The following is a 19,519-nucleotide window of genomic DNA, read 5'->3' on the forward strand; positions in this document are numbered from 1 at the left end:
AAGTCAAAAATGACTCTTCTTCAGAACCAGACCTGCTGAGTATTTCCAGCACTTTCTGTTTTTATTTCAACTTTCTAGCATCCACAGTATTTTGCTTATAGAAAATGGTCATTTTTGTGTCTTGGGTAAATGAGAACGTTGGCCAACCAAACGCTAACTGAATGATTTCCTATGTTCTCATCAGTTGCTGCTTGCAATCAATAATGGGGAGAGACTGACGTAAGAATAAATAATGATGGTTTATTGACACATAGGGCAGAGCACCAGATCATATGTGCTCACTCAGAAACCTCCAGAGCTAGTTCCCAGTTGCCAGCACTGTCCAGTGATTGGTCAGTGCTGTCACATGATCAGTACACTTGCAGGTAACTCACTTTGCCACATTCCTCCCCTTCGCTTAAAAGTACAGCTAACAAGCTTAAACACATTAACTATTTACACAATAGCTATTTATAGGTCAAGAGTCTCAAGGGGCTTTCTTGGACGTGTTGAGTGTCTCAGTTCAACAACCTTTGCTGGTTTTTCCGAGACCCCCTTTTCAGGGCACAGTTGTCCACTGGGTTCCTCAGTGGAAATTGGCAGGTTTGTCTCCCTGACCCCCTCGGGTCCAACAGGCCCCACCGCTGCTTCCAAATCACGTGACCTGTCCTCTACATGCGGCACAAACTCAAGCATCGATGAAGACTGCATTTCTTCTTGTGGGACTGGTGTTTTTTTAGAGGAGATGATCCATGTGTCATCTAGTTATTCGGCCGTTTACCAATATGTTATAGGAGAGGGGTCCAGTTACTGCACTCACCTCGCCTAACAGCCAATTGGACCCATCTCCAAAGTATTCGCGAGGACCACATCTCCCACCGTGAAAGTTCTTTCATGACCATGACCATCGGGCCTGGTCTTCTGCACCTCTTGGCTTTTCTCCACCCTCCCCTCTAAATTCATCCAGGTAAGGGTCAGGCGGGTGTGGAAGCATCTCTTCATTAGTAGTTCTACAGGGTGAACACCAGTCTTCGTTTGTGGCGTGGTCTGGTATGTGAACAAAAACCGGGCCAATCTCGTGCCAGTGGAATCCCCTTTCATCTTTTTCATCCCGGATTTAAATGTTTGAACTGCCCATCCAGCCCTGCCGCTCGATGCTGGGTGGAAGCAGTCCCATGATCGGACACCTCCGGCAAACCACGCACTGCAAAGCTTTGCCGCAAACGGTGGCAGCTGATGTGGGCAACCAGATTTCATGGACCATCCATCTGGAGTGGGAGTCAAGAAGGTTCCCTCGTAACCCATGTGGATGTGCACCCATGACTGCCCCAGCCATTCCCATGGGTGCAATGGAGCTAAAGGGGTGGGGGTGGGGGGCTTTTGCACCTGCTGGCATCGAGGACAGCTCTTGACCAGAGTTTTGATATCCAAGTCCATGCCTGGCCACCACAAATAGCTGTGTGCGAGCACCTTCATTCTGCTAATGACCGGGTGAGCGCTATGTAGCTCGGTTAATAACGGCCTTCAACCCCTCGGGGACACGATAACCCTTGCTCCCCAGAGTAATATGCTGTCCTGGCAGGAGAGTTCAGATTTGCGATCAGAATAGGGCTTCATCTCTTCGGATTTAGATCCACCTGTCTAACCATTCAAGACCTGCTCCTGGAAGTTAGGCAGTAGTGGGTCCCGGCTTGTCCACTCACGGATCTGTCTGGTCTGAACAGGGGAGGAATCCAGAAAATTTAGCACTAAGACCAGTCCCTGGGGAATCGGAGCGTCCCTGTTATTAGCTGACAGGGGAAGGTGGCTTTAGTGAGTCGGCCTGTGAGATTTGAGTTCCCGAACAGTGAACAAAAGTGTTTTCGTAGGCGGCTAATATTAGTGCCCATCTCTGGATGTGAGCCGATGCGATAGAGGGCATCGCTTTATCTTCGCCAAATAATCCCAGTAGGGGCTTGCGGTCGATTATAATATGGAAATGGCGACCGTGGAGATATTGATGAAACTTCCAGACACTGAACAAAATAGATAAGCCCTCCTTTCCAACCTGGAAATATCGTCACTCTGCGACACTCTGCGTGAGGTGTATAACCGATGGGTCATTTGGCGCCAATCAGCATCCGATGTGAAAGGACAGCCCCTATTCCATAAGGGGACGCATCACATGTTACAATTAATTCCTTCTTGGGGTCAAAGTGGACCAACAAGGTCGGCGATTTTAACAATCGCTTCAATTTCAGGAAGGCATCCTGGTGCGGGGCTTGCCAGCTCCATTTCTGGTCCTTCTTAAGCTGGCCGTACAATGGGGCCAGCACAGCCGAGAGGTTAGGGAGGAATCGGCCGGAGTAATTTACCAGGCCTAAGAAGGCCTTAAGCTGTGTGGTGTTTCTCAGGGCAGGTGCCTTGCGAATGGCCTAGACTTTTTCTTCCACAGGATGCAGGCCCTGCGCATCAACATTGTGGCCCAAGTAAACTACCTCCTTAGCTTGGAACAGACACTGCTCTCATTTTAAACGTACCCCCACTTGCGTGAAGCGTTTGAGCATCTCTTCTAGATTTGCCAAGTGTTCATCATCAGTCAGTCCCGTGATCAATATGTCACCCAAGTAAACGATAACATGGGACAATCCTTGGCCCAAGTTTTCCATCATTCTTTGGAAGATAGCACACGCTGAGGAGACCTAAAGGGTAGACGTGTGCATTGATACAATCCTCTGTGCACAGTAATGGTGACAAATTCCCTAGAGTCCTTTTCCAACCCTACCTGCTGGTAGGCATGGCTCATGCCTAATTTTGAATATGTGGTGCCCCCTGCCAACTTCAAATACAATTCCTCAATCTTGGGTATTGGGTGTCCATCAAGTTTGGCCACCATATTGGCAGTTAGCTTATAGTCACCACATAGACGCAGGTTTTGGTCTGGCTTCAGTACAGATAGGATGAGTGCCGCCCACTCAGAAAATTGTATTGGTTGCAGGATGCCCAATTTTTCTATTCTGTCCAGGTCGGTTTCAGCTTTGTCCCATAGAGCATCAGGGACTGGTCTGGCTCTTATAAATTTGGGGGTTGCGTTTGGGTCTACATGGATCTTGGCTTGTGGCCCTCAAATCCTTCCTAACTCGTCGTTGAAAACAGAAGCATACTTCTGCAACAATTCCTGTAAGCTTTTTGTTATAATTTGAAAGATTTCGGCCCATTTCAATTGAATCTTTTCGAGCCAGTTGCAGCCTATTAAGCTGGGGCCCTCTCCAGCTGCCACCAACAAGGGCAATCTTTCAGATTGATCTCCATACATTGCCGAGATATGATACAATCCTTTCGGTCTTATTCTTTCAGCCGTGTATGTCCTCAGCTTTGTGTCCGAAAATTCTAAGTTCAAAGGATGGGTTCCTTTACTCAGATATCTAAATGTATGCTCTCCAATGACAGACAGCGATGCTCCTGTATCAACTTCCATCTTAATGGGTTATCCATTAACTGTAATGACTACTTGGATTGGCTCGGTTCTACCCACTTTGAGGTTACACAATGAATGGGTGTCTGATTCTATTTCTTCTGACTCTTCCATGAGGCATATTTCATGATTTTTCCTTTTGCCTCTTTAGTGTTGTTTTACCCTTTTTCTGCAGTGCCACATTATGTGGAGGCAGAAAAAGTACTCAACTTGTTTCAGTTGTTCACTCACTGGAGGCCTGAATGTATTTCCCTCGTTCACTTTGTGGGTTTCCACTGCAGTAACATTGTTTCTCAATGGTCTGGAGCTACAGAAGATTTCCCGTCTTTCCGTGGAGTCTGAAGTTTTCGTGCCTTTTGTTGTCGGATTGTCCCGCTCGATGCAGTTTTGTGTATCTTTTATAACTTGGGAATTTCTAACAGCACGCACTATCGCGGTAGCTAATTCTAATGCCTCATTGAAGCCTGGCAAATGCCTTTGGATAGTATCATCTCCAATCCTGCATCTCAGCCAGTCTCTCCACATATCACTAATGGACATTCCAAATTCACAATGCTCAGTTAAGGCCTTTAAAACAGCCACATAGTCAGATATTGTCTCTCTGGAAGCCTGTTCCTTGAATTGAACTTGAAGCGCTGCACAGTAACTGAGGGCTTTGGTCTCAGGTGCTGTGTACAATTTTTATTAACTTGTCGAAAGCCTTTGAGTCTCGGGCGCTAGGTGACGTAAGGCTGCGGATCAGCTCTGTACGTTTTGCTCGCACATATGGACAGAAGAATCGCCCTCTTCTTCTCTTCCCCGCGATATCGTCAGTGGTAAAAAAGAACTCTAGGCACTCGATATACCGAGACCAGTCATCTGAAATGGAGTTGAAAGAATAGACACGCCTGAACTGTGGCATTGTGAACGACTGCTAGGAACTGCACTTCCTATAGGCTTTCCAGGTAATGGCGAATTTAGGTGTTTAGCTTACTGCGGAGTCACCCTCTCTCTGGGATCTCTTATAATTTTCCGTCCATAGCCATTTTTCATGTATTTACCCTTTTAAATGTATTGCCACTTTAAGAGCAGTCACCGTTTTTTTAACTCTATCTCTGCAGCTGTCGGCTTTTCTCTGCTGGGTTTTGTGCTCTTTTCGGGTTTTGGCAGGATCCCCGTGAATGCAATTCTACAGGGATTTTTAAAACAATTTTAATCTGTAGCACTGCTTTCTGCTCCAATTTCTGGCTGTCACCTATTTTATAAGTTAAGTACAGATGCTTTTTCTAATGCTTTGCTCACCCTTCTTGAAATTTATTTTCTTTTGTTTTTTATCCTTGTTGCCACTTTTATGTCTTGGCCAACTGAACTCTAGCTGAATATCTTCCTATGCTCTCATCAGTTGCTGCTTGCAATCAATAATGGGAAGAGGCTGATGTAAGAACAGACAGTGGTGGTTTACTGAGACATAGGGAAGAGCTCCAGATCATATGTGTTCACTCAGAAACCTCCAGAGCTGGTTTACAGTTCCCAGTTGCCCGCGCTGTGCAGTGATTCGTCAGTGCTGTCACATGATCAGTACACTGGTATTCTCTTAAAGGGACAAATACCTCATTTTACCACAGTCATCTTCAGCATTTGGATTTGAACATGTGGGAACTGCCAGTATTGCTCTATTATCAAAGAGAGACCATTTGTATGAATAAGTGCTTCGCTATTCCTATTTTCTTTGTCTTGCAAGCACATATCATGATGACTGCAAATCATACCAAATTGCCTCTTTGCATTGTTTCTATGAAGCGTGGGCCAAGATTTTTTGGATGACAGGGTTTCCCTCTTTCCCTTCCTGCCACCTGAGTAGTTGACGGAGAACATGTCCCCACCAATACTGTCTGCCCGACAGCCATTTAATGCTCCAACATGCGTTAATTGGCTGGAGCTGGGAATTCTGCCCCTCGCTTGGGAGGAGGTCCCGCCTCGAAGAGCTGCTGATCAATGTGATTGGCCAGTAATTTTCTAGTCTCTGCAACGCCAGAAGCTGCAATGGACAAGACTGGGATTGCAAGCAGTCCCCAGACTCTAAGGCCAGAATATTACTGTCAGCATGTGGGGGAGGGCCCAACACACTGACATGTAGAATGATGCGAGATGGCATTGGGTGTACGTCCTGATGTCATTGCGCGTCATTTCGATATTGCGTTCAGCGGGCACGTGACAGAAGTGGCTGTGCACCCGCCGAACTGTCGAAGGCCTATTAAGGCCATTAAGAAAGTAATTGACGTTGTTAACCTTAAGGCTGGCGGGCAGGCGAAAAGTCCAAGCAGTCTTCGCATTTTTCAGAAAACCTCATCCACAGGCGGGATGACATTTCCTGAAGGTTTTATAAAGTCATTGGATAAATTTTGCAAAACGTACAAACATTTCCCAGCTCACGTGACACTGTCACATGGTGGGACATGCTTAAATAATTTTTCTTCCTTAATTAAGTTCTACTGTCAACTTAATCTGCCTGAGGCAGCTCCATTCCTCAGGTAGATTGCTGCGCTCTTCGGCATGCACATGCAAAAGAGCGCAGGCCCCGACTCTCCCTCCCCCACCCCCAGCCCGCACAGGTAGCGCTGAGCACTACCACCCGCATGTTATGCTGGGCGGGCCTTAATTGGCCCGCCCACTTAAAATGGCGGCGCGCAGCCAATCACGGGCAGCGACCAGCTCTGCGCCTATCCGTGCGCGCCCCTGTTCAGCCTGCCCGACATGGGTAACATTCAGCCCTAAGTTCCGGGACTTAGGTCCAGGTAAGTGGGGGAGGGTCCTCAGGGCAGGGTAGGGAGGTGAGGGCTGGGGGTGTGAGCAGAGGTGGGATGGGATGTTGGTGGAGAGGCTGCTGGAGAGGGAGTGCCTGCAGGGGACAGACCCGATTGTAAAAGGAGGCTGTCGCTGGAGGCTTTTATCCCCACCACCCGAAGCCTGAACAGGGTTATTTTTCAGGCCCCCCACCCCAATCTCTGAACTCCTCCTGCCAGCCACAAAATTGATCCTGGATGGGAAACTGGCCACTTAATGGCCTCAATTGGGGCAAGGGCAGGCAGGTTGTCCTAGGCCTCGCCCATCCCAGAGTAAAATTACGGAGAGGGTGGGGTAGGTGGGAGCCCCATGGGAAGGTCATCTGAAAAGTTTTACGGCCACACCTTTCCCACAAACCCACCGGCAGGGGACCCTAGCTTTCTGTCTATGGTTGCAGTGAGAGGAATAGACAGGAACTGTCTGGAGGCAGTAGAGAGGGAGAAAGGCATCCTGGCTGATTGGACAGGCCAGAGCATTGAAATGTGAGAAAATGGACTCTTCATCTTTGATAGAAAGCAAGTGCTAGGAGATCATGGAGAAATATAAAAAAATTATATGCTATAGGAAAGGTAAATTTGAACACCACTACAAAACAATCCAGAGAAATAGGACAAGCCACTCCCCATCCTGACTTGGAAATATATCACCGTTCCTTCACTGTTGCTGGGTCAAAATCCTGGAACTCCCTCCCTAACAGCACTGCGGGTGTACCTACACCACATGGACAAAATCCTGGAACTCCCTCCCTAACAGCACTGCGGGTGTACCTACACCACATGGACTGCAGCAGGTCAAGAAGACAGCTCACCCACCACCTTCTCAAGGGCAACTAAGGATGGGCAACTAGCCAGTGGAGCTCAAGTCCCATGAATTAATTTTTTAAAAATAGGATAGAGGGGAGGGGTCAAATGTTCAAACTGGTCAAAGTTAAATTTAGGATTGAGACAGTAAGTTTGTCAGGAAATGTCAGGATAGATCTGTGAGAAGGAAAGAGAATTGAAGAACTGTAGTTGTTGAATACTGTTTTTAAATAACCTATTTTCCATTGCTCCTGACTAGGGAAGCAGCATCTAGGCACGAGTTTCCTTTCTAGTTCCCATTCAGGTGAGGTTTGCATTGGGCAGTACCATACATCAGGGTAGGGCCAATTGTAGAATATTATGGTACGGGGGAGGCCATTCAGCCCATTCTGCCTAGGGAAGCTCTTTCAAAGAGCTATCCAATCAGTCCAGATCCCCCCTGCGTTTCCATGTCATCTTCCAATGTAACAATGCTGTGGAGGTGCAGGCTTTTTCATTTACCATTACTGAAAAAAAAATCATTCCATCATTCTACAGAACATTCAGCAGTTCAGTCAACATGAAGCAAAAAGTTGCTGATGAAAGGTCATCGACCTGAAAGGTTGACTCTCTTTCTCCCTAGCAGTATTTTGCTTGTATCTTTACAGAAACTGGCTCCATTAATCTGATTTCACATTTGTTTTCTAGGTTCTATGATGCTTTGAGTCTGTGTAGTAACGACACAGGGAGCTCGATCAGCACATTTCCAGAGACCACGCACAGTATTTTGTCCATTAGGCCAGGAGCCTGGCATAGGGTGAAATGGGAATCACAATCTCTCACTGTGTGGAAAGTGATCAGCCAACAATGATCTGCTCAGAATTGGCCAATCAATGGCCCGGGGTGGTCTTGCCCTCCAATTAAGGACGGTGGGTGGACTCTTGAAACTGGAGCTGAAGCAGAGCTGTACGGACTTGAAACGTTAACTCTGTTTCTCTCTCCACAGATGTTGTCAGACCTGATGCGTTTTTCCAGCATTTTCTGTTTTCATTTCAAATTTCCAGCATCCGCTGTATTTTGCTTTTATAACAGTGGAGAGGAGTTGGAGGAGGATGGTGTGGTCGCCCATGTCAGAGGCTGCAGACAAGATGAGAAGAACGAGGAGGGAATGTTTACCTTTCTCACTGTCACATCAAATGTCATTTGCACTTTGATAAGAGCCACTTTAATGCATGGCAGGGATGGAAAGCTGATAGGAGGGATTCAAACGTGGAGTTCCTGAAAAGATGGGCACGGAATTGGGAAGTGGCAACATAGGAACATGTGAAATAGGAGCAGAAATAGGCTATTCGGCCCTTTGAGCCTGTTCCACCATTCAGTAAGATCATGGCTGATCTGTTTGTGCTTCGATTTCCACATTCCCATCTACCCCTGATAACATTTGATTCCCTTGCCCAACAAGAATCAATTTACCTCTGCCTTAAAAATATTCAGTGACCCCGTCTCCACCGCCTTCTGAGGCAGAGAGTTCCAAAATCACACAGCCCTCAAAGAAAAAAACTTCTCCTCATCTCTGTCCTATAAGGGTGATCCCTAATTTTAAAACAGCGACCCCTAGTTCTGGACTCACCCACAAGAGGAAACATCCTTTCCATGTCCACCTTGTCAAAGTCATTTAGGATCTTATACTACAATCAACTCATCCCTCCACATGCCAGTGGAAACAAGCCCAGCTTGTCCAACTTTTCCTCATAAGACAACCTGTTCTTTCCGGTTATCAATCTAGTAAAAGCAAAAAACCGTGGATGCTGGAAATCCAAAACAAAAACAAAAATACCCTGGAAAAACTCAGCAGGTCTGGCAGCATCAGCGGAGAGGAACACAGTTAACGTTTCGAGTCCGTATGGCTCTTCAATCTAGTAAACCTCCTCTGAACCGCCTCCAATGCATTTACATCCTTCCTTAAATAAGGAAACCAAAACTGCACACAGTATTTGAGTTGTAGTGTCACCAATGCCCTGAAGCATAATATCCTTACTTTTATGTTCAACCCCTCTCATAATGAAAGATAGCATTCCATTGGCCTTCTTAATTACTTGCTGTACTTGCATAGTAACGTTTTGTGACCCATGTTTAAGGACTTTGGAGAGGAAAGGGAGATTGGAGCAGTAGTTTGCAAGGATAGAGAGGTCAAGAAGGGTTTTTTGAGGTGATGGGTGACCACCAATGTTTTCTGGAAGCTGCATACACACCCCCACCTCCCCCCACCCCATTACCCTGAAAGCCTCTAGGCAAAACAAAAGTTGGACCCCTTTAAGTTACAGTGAGTGTGGCTGTGCCATACACATACATAAATTACCTGTGCACTTCAAAACAAAATAGAGGGAATGTTGCTAACTTTGGTAGATTTGAAGTGGGGAGACAATACCAGAAGAGAGGGAGCCATGAACAATATCACTAAGATGGCAGCCAGGAAGGGAAGTTGAGTGGTCCACACTTTGGTAGGAATTAGGGATGAGGGAACAGGAAGCGGTTCTCATAAACAAGTTGAGCTGAGGGAGAGCAAGGTAGGAGGTGGTTTACACTTGAGTTCAGCACCAGTATAGTGGGGAACATTAGAGGAAGTTTGATCCAGTGGAAAGGAGGGATGCAGAAGAGAGAACTGAAAGGATGGTCTCGTTCTTGGTGACAAAAATGTCCATAAGCTTCTTCCCTTGTTGATGGAGGTCAGGGTGAACGAACTGTGGAATGTTGTTTGAGAAGATGGTTTGTGGTGGAGAAGAGAACCCAGTGATTATCTCTGCTGTTCTGGATAATGATAATAATGGTCAGTTTTAGCAAAGTAAAGCAAGACTCGATAATGCTTTCTGTAGTCCAGTCAGATTTGGTGATGGATGGTTAAACCAGTTGTCCACCATAGACCTTGAAATGGGAGCCCCTTGGACTTCAGGGAGTGGAAATGAGGGGCATTCCAGGGAGAATGACTAGGGTGAGAGAGAGTAATGGTTTTAACGAGACAAGAGCATCAAAGGAGTTGGAGCGGGTGTGATTCAGCAGATAGGTGGCTGCAAAAATGTCGTGATGAATCGTAGGCCATGGACTAAAGGGATGAGAATTTGAATGTACAGTGGTGAGGGAAAGTTTGTGGGGGAAAGATGTGGGGCTGGGAGTGGGAGGAGGAATGTGGGAGGAGAATGATAAGGAAATGATCAGAGATGGCTCCTTCAGAGGTGGTTACGATGGGAATTGCAAGACCACGTGAAGTGGTAAGATTGAGGAGGTGGCCACGAATATGAGTTGGGCGAGAATACGAAGGGCGAGATTGATAGTAAAATAAAATAACTTGTCTCAGCATTGCGGCTTTTTAGTTTCCAGATGTCAGTTTCGATTTCTTGAGAAAAAAAAATACAAGAAATGTGCCTGTTTATGAGAAATTCACAGCAACAGAGTTTGCGTTCAGCAGGCTGAGTTATGTATGTTTGAGTCAGGTGTTCCGGCCCATCACTGGGTTTGCTCCTGTCAGCCGCATCAGTTATACAATTGGCTATAATCTGCTTCCCATGGGTGGTTAGGAATTATTTCCAGGAATAAACTTTTAGTGCAGGTGGTTTTTGTGGACATTATTTAACTCATTGCGATGACTTATTTTTAATTATAAGTTATTTGCGATGTTTTATGGGTAACCCCAAAACTGCAGCAGAAATACTGGAGGGTGGGATTCAGGGTGGTCCGCACCACTCTGATTTCTTGAACTAAGATTGCCTATCTGAGCCAGGCTACTGGAGGGAGGTGGAGGAACTCCGAAGACCTGCATTCTGAACCCCACCCCCAATGTCCCTCCGCACCCAGTCACCGTCTGATAAAAAACAAAAAATGAGGAACAGATTGTGATTCAAAGGTGCTATCTTTTGGATGAGACATTAAATTAAATTAAGGCCCCATCTGACCTCTCAGGTGAACATAAAAGATTCCATGGTGCTATTGTGAAGATATACAGGGACATTATCCTTGGTGTCCTGGCCAATATTTATCCCTCAACCAATATCAAAAAAGCAAATTATCGTAATGCTGTTTGTGGAAGTCTGCTGTGTACAAAATTGGCTACCATGTTTCCCATATTACAACAAATGCAGCAAGACCTGGACAATATCCAGATGTGGGCTGACAAGTGTCAAGTTACGTTCATGCCATTCAAGTGTCAGGCAATGACCATCTCCAATAAGAGACAATCCAAACATCACCCCTTGATGTTCAATGGCATTTCCATCACTGAATCCCCCACGATCAACATCCTGGGGGTTACCATTGACCAGAAACTGAACTGGACCAGCCATAGAAATACTGTGGCTACAAGAGCAGGTCAGAGGCTAGGAGCTGTGTGACAAGTAACCCACTTCCTGATTCCCTTAAGCCTGTCCACCATCTACAAGGTACAAGTCAGGAGTGTGATGGAATACTCCCCACTTGCCTGGATGAGTGCAGCTTCAACAACACTCATGAAGCTTGACACCATCCAGGACAAAGCAGCCCACTTGATTGGTGCCACATCCAAAAACATTCACTCCCTCCACCACCAATGCACAGTAGCAGCAGTGTGTACCATCTACAAGATGCAGTGCAGGAATTCACCAAGGCTCCTTAGACAGCACCTTCCAAACCCACGACCACTACCATCTAGAAGGACAAGGGCAACAGATGGAAGGGAACACCACCACCTGGACATTACCCTCCAAACCACTCACCATCCTGACCTGGAAATATATCGCCGTTCCTTCATTGTCGCTAGGTCAAAATCCTGGAACTCCCTCCCTAACAGCACTGTGGGTGTACCTACACCTGATGGACTGCAGCGGTTCAAGAAGGCAACTCACCACCACCTTCTCAAGGGCAGCTAGGGATGGGCAATAAATGCTGGCCCAGCCAGCAAAGCCCCGCACTCCATGAATGAATGAAAAAAAAACAATAGTGATAACACTCCAAACGTATTTCACTGACTATAAAGGATGTTGGGATAGACCTGAAGTTGAGAAAGACGTTATATAAATGCACATATTCGTTTTTATGGTGCTGTCTTGCACCCCCCTAGTGGCCAACTACACAGCGACACTGAAGATATCTCGAAAGTCATTCACCTGGATTCTCCCTCAGATGGAAAATTATGCGTGGGTGAAGAGGAAGGGGAAAACCCTGACGACAGCACACAAAATTGCTGAGAATCCAAAGTAGGTCATTAGCAAGTAAATAAATAAATAAGTGTTATCTTTCCTCAATTAAAAAGCTGACAAGGATGACTCACTTCCAGTGGCCCCGATAATATCAAAACCAAACTGAACGCTTTTGAACAATGCGGGTGGCTGAAATGAATTTTCTCTCAGCATCCAATCACAGAAAAGTAAAAGGTTCTGCACAGTGCTAAATAAAGAACAGCAGACTCCCATCACTGTCAAAGCAGTAACTTCCAATCAGGTTTCGTTTGACCTCAATGATTAACTCAGAGACAGCGCAGTATCAAGACATTGGGGGTCAGAGAGAGGGGGGAGTTGTCATGGTTAAGAACGCTCGGTGGCTAGGGCATCAAGAGCACTCATGGCCTCTCCACCAACCCACAAGCCCCAATCCATGAAAAAGAACATGCATTTCTATAGTAACTTGCTCAACCTCACAATGTCCCACAGTGTTTCACAGCCAATTAAGTACTTTTGAAGGGCAATTTTAAACTAAAACACAATTGTGCAGTTAAAGTGCTCCTAGGATATCACAATATGCTGCACTTAAAGGAATATGCCCTTTTGGGCTGGGGATGGGCATATTTTCTGGCCCCCTGTGTGTTAATCTACCCCTGTCTAACCAGTCAATGACAGGTCAGAGAAGGCTCAATTGACACATTCCTGGGGTGAAGGGCTTATCCTGTGAAGAAAGGTTTAACAAGTGGGGCCTACACTCATTGGTGTTTAGAAGTATGAGAGGTGATCCTATTGAACCATATAAGCCCCTGAGGGGACTTGACAGGGTAGATACTGGGAGGATGTTTCCCCATTGTGGGAGAGACTAGAACTAGGGGACTCAGTTTGAAAATAAGAGGTCTCCCTTTTAAGACAGAGATGAGGAGAATTTTTTTCTCTCAGGGGGTCATGAGCCTGTGGAATTCTCTTCCTCGGAGAGCAGTGGAGGCTGGGCCATTGAATTTATTCAAGGTTGAGTTGGACAGATTTTCGATAGACCAGGGAATCAAGAGGTTATGAGGGGCAGTCAAGAAAGTGGAGCTGAGGCCACAACCAGATCAGTCATGATCTTATTGAATGGTGCAGCAGGCTCGAAGGGCCGAATGTCCTGCCCCTGTTCCTAAGACCTAAGTCTTATGTTCCTATGTTCCTAATCTACATCTGTACTGAAAGACAATCTAATTCCCATCGATACAGTTCTCCATGATGGCAGGAACTTTAGGATTTCAAACAGGGAATAAAATCAATCAACATTGATCCTGAGTTGATCTGAGCTGCTTCTCCTCCCCTCTGCAGTCCCTGTGCTGTAGGTACACCCACAGTGCTCTTAGGGAGGGAGTTCCAGGATTTTGACCCAGTCACAGTCAAGGAACGGCGATATTTTTCCAAGTCAGGATGATGAATGGCTTGGAGGGAATCTTCCAGGCAGTAGGGTTCCCATGTGTCTGCTGCCCTTGTCCTCCTAGACGGTAATGGTCGTGGGACTCCAGACCCACAGCAATGTGGTTGACTCTTCACTGCTCTCAAGGGCAACAACTGCTGGCACATCCCATGAACGAATAAAAAAAGGTTAGTAATTATTCTATCACCCCCCCTCCCACTCTGCCAATATTGCTAAGCTCTGAGGGCAATCTTATACCTGAAAAGGCCATTGCAATCAATCTGGCTGATTCCCAAATTTCAAAATATCCTGCCTGGCATTATTCTTACTATCATAGTCCTGACTCTCTTGAATCCATGGATAAACTCCAATTAACATAGAAAATGTAAATATTTGAGGCGGGTCTGAGCTCAGCTGGCTCAGCCTAGCCCAGCAAATTTTGTTCATCTTCTTGGAAGAATTTTTTTGGTATTTTTCTCCTTGCTCTTTCTTTTTGGGGTGGCATTCTAGCCTATACCCCCAGGACACGGTCCAATAGTGCAGTAGCTTGCTGACCTGGTGTCACCCTTTGTTTCATGGGGTGAATGACATGCACCACTTCACAGTCATTTTAAATATCATTCTTTACATCCCTGGTCTTTTGTCTAATGAACTGTGAGTCTGAGATGATATCAGAAATGTTAGTGTTGGTCTCAGTGACGTTGTAACTATTTATGGCTGTAATTAGTATTGCAGTGGACCAGCTCCTTTGAAAAACAGCAAATTAATCAGCTGTGTGGTAAATAGAAAGCACAAAACTGATGAAGTATTGCAACCGTTCCTTCATTCGTAAAGTACTTCTTCTTGTGCTGGCTCTTTAAGGCTTAGGAAAGAATATTGGTTTACTGCATCAACATGACAATCCTTAGATTTTAAAGACACATATTCTGCATGTACTTCTTACAGTGAATGAGAATTTTAAGAACAGGGGAATACCATTGGTCTGTCGAACAGGTACTTACTCTTTAATAAACCAATCCCACCTGGAAGCCAGTCCCTGAAAGCCATCTCTCTTTATTCATCTAATTGGTCTCCCTGACCCAATTTATCATCAGTAGCCTTTCCCAAGGCTGCCAGCATCGGTCCAATCCTATCGAAGAGGTTTTTAGTCATGATTCACATGCCTAAGGCCTTTTCTTGTGACAGAAACATGGTTTAAAGGTTAAAAATAAAAAGGGAAAATGTATCCATCATGAGGGGCTCCAGATTTTGGCCAAATACAAGTAATGTATTCCATTATATAAAAAAAAATAAAAAAAAAACCCACTAGAGCTATACCTTGAGTGCCCTACCATCCATTCTTAATTAGCACATTCGTTTAGATAATATCACCAACTTTAACTTTAACACCTATGTGTTCTATTGTACTATTGTGGTTGACATCTTTTGATGATCTGCTTCTATCACTGCTTGTTTGTCCCTACAACCACACCAACCCCCTCCACCTCTCTGTCTCTCTATCTCTCCGCCCCCCACACACACACCTTAAACCAGCTTATATTTCAGCTCTTTCCTGGACTCGAACTCAAGTTCTGTCGAAGGGTCATGAGGACTCGAAACGTCAACTCTTTTCTTCTCCGCCGATGCTGCCAGACCTGCTGAGTTTTTCCAGGTAATTCTGTTTTTGTTTTGGATTTCCAGCATCCGCAGTTTTTTTGTTTTTATACAAGTAATGTATTCTTCTTCTCTCCTTCCTGTTCATCATCTTTCCTCTGTTTCCGATTTTGGAATAGTTCTCTGGGTCAAACAAGGAAGCTATGGGCCTACCTTGCAGAGAACCGGCCCATGTGCGATTGGAGCCAAAACTCTTACCTATCACTGAGGACTGTTCCCATGGGGTGCCAAAATGTGGCTGCCTGCTATTATTTCCCACTCCCATAGAATCACAAAATCACAGCATTGCTACAATACAGAAGGAGGCCATTTGGCCCATTCAGCTCTCCAAATGAGCAATTCACATAATGCCATTCTCCCACCTTCTCCCCGCAAAACTTCAGAATCTTCCTTTTCTGATAACAGTCTTATTCCCTTTTGAATGTCTTGATTGAACCTGCCTCCACTGCACTCTCAGGTAGTATTTTCCAAACCCCAACCACTTGTTGTGTGAAAAGTTTTTTTTCTCATGTTGCTTTTGCATCTTTTGCCAATTACCTTAAATCTGTGCCTTTCATTTTCGATTGGTTCATGAGTGGAACAGTATCTCCCTCTCTACCCTGTCCAGACCCCTCACAATTTTGAATACCTCTATCAAATCTCCTCTTAGCTTTCTTTTCTCCAAGGAAAACAGTTCCGGTTTTCCAATTGATCTTCATAACAGGAGTTCCTCATCCCTGGAACCATTCTCGTGAATCTTTTCCGGACTGTCTCCAGTGCCTTCGCATCCTTCCTAAAGTGACGCTCCCAGAATTGGATGCAATATCCCAAATGCCAAACTAGTGTTTTAAACAAGTTCAACATAACCTCCTTGCTCTTGTATACTATGCCCCTATTTATGACCCTAGGATACTGTATGCTTTATTGACCACTCTCTCAACCTGTCCTGCCATCTTCAATGACTTATGCATATATATGCTCCCAGGTCCTTCTGCTCCTGCACCCCCTTTTGAATTGTCCCTTTATCTCATATTGCCTCTCCATGCTCTTCATGCCAGAATGAATCACTTCACATTTCTCTGCATTGAACTTCATCTGCCACCTGTCCACCCATTCTACCAACTTATCTATGTCCTTTTGAAGTTCTACATTATCTTCCGCATTGTTCACTATGATTCCAAGTTTCGTATCATCTGCAAAGTTTGTAATTATGCCCTGTACATCAAAATCTAGGTCATTAATATATGTCAGGAAGAGCAGTAACTCCAGGACAAACCTTCCTCCAGCCTGAAAAACATCCATTAACCACTACTCTCCATGTCCTGTCGCTCAGCTAATTTCATATCCATGTTGCTACTGTCCCTTTTATTCCATGAGCTATAACTTTGCTCACAAGGCGGTTGTGTGGCACTGTATCGACTGTCTCTTGATAATCCATATACACCATATCAACAACGTTGTCCTCATCAACCTTCTTGGTTACCTCTTCAAAAAACTCCACCAATTAGTTAAGCATGATTTTCCCTCAAGAAATCTATGCTGTCTTTCCATAATTAACCCCCATTTGTCCATGTTGTTGTATGTTGTATGTTCAGTAAGTCTCACAGTTTCTGAGTCTTGTTTGGTTGAACATTAACTGTTTATAGGTAACACATAACTATGTACCAAATATAGGGTATAGCCCAACATATGAGCTAACTCCATGCTTGCTTCTACACGGGTCTCTGTCCAGTTTACAATTGACCCTAGTCTCAGGTAATGTGTCTCTTTACATCACAATGTGGACAGTACTGTTTCCCAGTCCACATTAACCCATGCCATGCCAGACACCTTTTTACTACACATGTAATTTTGTCCTGAATTATTGTTTCTAGAATAAAACAAAAATGCTGGAAAAACTCAGCAGGTCTGGCAGCATCTATGGAGAGAGAAACAGAGTTAACATTTCGAGTCCATATGATTCTTCTTCAGATCGAACGAGAAGTAGAAATGTGATAGATTTTATACTGTTTGAGAGGGGGTGGAGCAGGTGGAGCAAGATAGAAAGCCAAAGATAGATGGGAGCTAAGGAGAGATTGACAAAGATGTCATGGACACATGGGGCAGAATTTTCAGGTCAGCAGGCGGGCGTGATCAGCGAGCCCAGGTTTGGCTGGGAAACATGCCACCACCCGCGATAGGCCCACAACTGCCATTTCACACTGGTGGCCAATTAAGGCCCGCCCAGCACGAAACGCAGCTCCTCAATGGTCGGGAAAGGGCGGGCGGGGGTGGGTGCCTGCCAGCCGTCAGGTCCAATGGTGACCCGGCGGCCAGTTTAAAAACAGCCCAGGCAGCCCCTTGAAGAACTTCTCCTCTGCGTTGACAATAATCAAGTTATGGAGTTGAGTGTGGCTGGACACAGCAGGCAGGAGGGCAGTTTGGCTGGGCACTCAGCCCCCTACTGTTTGGATGAGTGCCTCATCGTCCTCCTGGAGGAGGTGTCTGCCAGGAGGGATACCCTTGTCCCCAGAGATGGGAGGAGGAGGCTACCGCACGTCACAAAAAGGGTATGGGAGGAGGCGGCAGTGCTGGTGAGCAGCCATGAAGTGCTGCGGCACACCTGGGTGCAGTGCCGGAAGCACTTCAATAACCTGCTGTGTTCAGGAAGGGTGAGTACTGTGTTGGCATGGGTCAGTGTGCAGGAGTGTTAAGGTGTGGCCACGGACCCCCACGGACTTCAGCGATGCTAGAGTCTGACAGCCAACTGTCAATGACGCCAGAGCTGGCCAAGGGGTGAGCCCTGGCTGCTTGGACTGAGTGCCTAGAGGCTCAAGGGCCACGACTCAGATGTGCCCTGTGAGGTGTTCCTCAGCTGGGGTTGGCCAGGCTGCAATGACGCTGCAGGTAGAGAGCGGAACAATCAATGCTCCTCTGTCCTTTCAGGAGAAGACAAGCCATAACCAAGCAGAGGGGTCATGGACAGGCGGAGGGTCGCCCAAGTAGGATGCCCTTGAGCTGGAGAGCTGGCAAGCTCCACATGCAACTGGGCACGGAGAGGCGGGGGTGCCAGACGAAGGTAAGAGCACAATGCACAGAGCTGAGAGTTTCAGAAGGTGCAGACATTCTACTGCAGTTTCTTCACTGATGACAGCCTCAAACCTGGAGTCCCTGTTGATCACTGAAAGACGAGGGCACCATGATGCAGATCTCCATTGTCTCACCAGGGTGCCTGGCATGCACAGCGACAGTATGGTGACCTTAACTAATGACATGTCCTTGTTCTCCCTTTTAGATTCACCAGCACACACTCGCTTTCTTGACCCCGAAGGGCCACCCCTGATGCTGGAGGGCCACTGGGTTTCATTTGAACCTTTGTCACACCCACTCTCTGAACCAGGCACGAGCGCAGATACCAGCGCCTTGGTGGGCATTAGAAAGCAGCACATTGGTGAGGGCACTTCACACTCGCTTGAGGCGCAGGTGGAGACAGAGAGTGTCCAGGACACCGGCAGTTGGAGGACTGCTGGGGACCAGGATGATGCTCAGTCGAAGGCAGATGATGAGCCCCTGGAGTTGTCCATTAGGCGGCAGATGCTGGATGTCCAGCGGGATGTATGGAAGGATCTGGCAGAGATCCATGAGGGTCTGAGTGCCACGGTCTCCATTGTGGAAAAGTCTATGTGGAGCGTGAGCACTGCGTTTACCCTCATGGCCGAGCTCACTGCCTCCTCCATTCAGAGAGTGGTGACCCTCATGGAGAGGCAGCTCCAGGAACAGAATCAGAGGTTCCTGGGGTTGCGCTCAGACCTGCAGCCCTCACACAGGCAGTGACCTCAGGCGGTCAGTGCTAGTGTGGGAGGTGGATGAGGCACCCAGTATCCCAGCTAGGTGCCTGTCCATCAGTGGTGAGCAGGGAGATCCAGAGCGACCTCATGTTGGCACACGAGCTGCTTGTCGTCTCTGCGGGCTCCTCTCAGGGCGCTCCAGATGACGGCAGCAGCCCCTCCACCAGTGCCCATGGCATCTGATGAGGCTGCGATGACTGGGGAGATGCCAGCTGTGGGACTGGCCGCTCCCTCCCAGGGTCCCAGCACAGGCTCCACTGGCCAGAGGATGGCCAACAAGGTCATCAAGGCCAAAAAGACAGCAGGGTCAGCAGGCTGTCTCCAATACCAGTGTCAGCGAGGTGGGGGCACCAAGACGTAGCACACAGAAATGTAAGTTAAAGGCAACATGAGCACCAGAGGGACAGTTCATGGGTGAATTT

This window comes from Carcharodon carcharias, chromosome 16, assembly GCF_017639515.1.
Source record: "Carcharodon carcharias isolate sCarCar2 chromosome 16, sCarCar2.pri, whole genome shotgun sequence".
In the NCBI taxonomy this organism is placed as follows: domain Eukaryota; kingdom Metazoa; phylum Chordata; class Chondrichthyes; order Lamniformes; family Lamnidae; genus Carcharodon; species Carcharodon carcharias.